A 1,710-nucleotide genomic window follows, 5' to 3' on the forward strand; every position below is an offset into this window, starting at 1 on the left:
GCTGGCCGGAATGGATAGCCCGGTCCCTTTTGTCACCCCGTCGGCCACTGCTGCCGGCTTTTCGCGGCCAGAAACCACCCACACCCCGCTGCTGAAGAAGAGTTTAGGTATGAAGAAGACCTACCCACGCGTCCAAGCTCCTCGTCCAACCGCTTTCTAACGGTCTCCGGGGTGCCCACCGCCTCTCCGGCAACGGCATGCCGCCTCCCGCCGCACCTACCGGAGGCAAACAGGCTCGAAAGCCGACGGGGGCGTCGTTGACGCTTGCGGAGGCGGCCGCGAAGAAGAAGAAGAAGAAGGCCAAAGCGGCCTCTTGTTTTATTTACCGGTTCAGGCCCCGTTTGGTAGCTCAGTTTTTTCTAAGTATTATAGAAATACTACAGTTTTAATTACTGTGACCTGTTTGGCAACCCAAAAACGATGGTATTTATAACTGCAGTATCTCCTCTGTATTAAAAAAAGAACCTTTGACGCTGCAAGTCGCCGCTGCCGCATCCGCACTCTGTTTGACATTATCGGCCATGGACAAGCCAAGAGAAAGCAATGGAAAAAAAATGATGTCCTTCGTACTTCCGCTTGCACTCCTCCTTCTCTCCTCCTACGCCCCGTGCATGCATCTGGTCAGTATGCTGGCCAGCCATGGTCGTGTTGATGGCTGCAACGCGAGTTGACAAGGCACTGCTGTCCACACATGCACTGCTCCCGACCGTCGCCCGTGCCTCCGCTCACCGTCCTAGCTAGCTTGCCACTATGCGCCTCTGTTAGGCCAAGCAACAGCCAAGCCATAGCGCCGGTCAATATTCTGTGTCGTTGATGCCCAGGCATGCCATCTGGTCTATTTGTGCGAGCATGGCCATTCAATTTGCAAGGCCAGATAAGAACGTCCATGTTGCAACTGCTATGAAACGGCTATGCAGCTTATTTATGGCGTTGTAAACTAGTACTCCCTCCGTCCCGAAATACTTGTCGGAGGAATGGATGCATCTAGACGTATTTTAGTTTTAGATACATCCATTTATATGCATTTCTTCGACGAGTATTTCCGGACGGAGGGAGTACCAACCAAACACGTCAAAGTATTCTCAATACTTCAAAATACTTTGATATGTGAAAACTGTGGTGTCTAGTACCTATAGTTTAAAGTACTGTAGTTTTCCAATACTACAGTTTTTTGCAATACCCCCACGAGGCTTTTTTTTCGCCTCTGTTAAAGTATTATAGGAAGTATTATAGGAAGACTGAATTAGTTAAAATGGAAGGGAAATGTTATACCAGAAGATGAAAGGAAAAAAAAAATCTGCTGTGTCCTGTCCGAGTAATCTGCTGTGTATGCACTTGGCATACTACGAATGTGTGGACCAGACGTCCCGTTAGCGCAAGAGGAGGAGAACAGTCTGTTTAGGCGGCTGCAAAGTAAGGTATGGCGGACGACTTGGTGTGGTTAAGAATACGATCAAAAGGCGCTGAGTGTACGAGCGACTTGACCAACAAGGTTCGGTACGACATGCGAGGGTCCTTTGATCAGTCGTACCCTACATTGCTACGTTTGGGCCGGTGCTTCCTTGTTGTTGGAAACGATTGTTTTGACAATGCTTCACGATGTATTGATCGGTGCAAAGCGCACGTATATATGGAGTATAAAATGGGTCACAACCTTAACTATACAAAGACTAGGAGGTGGGCCAAGCTATATACAATATACATGCACAA

This window comes from Triticum aestivum, chromosome 7B (assembly GCF_018294505.1).
Source record: "Triticum aestivum cultivar Chinese Spring chromosome 7B, IWGSC CS RefSeq v2.1, whole genome shotgun sequence".
Taxonomy (NCBI): domain Eukaryota; kingdom Viridiplantae; phylum Streptophyta; class Magnoliopsida; order Poales; family Poaceae; genus Triticum; species Triticum aestivum.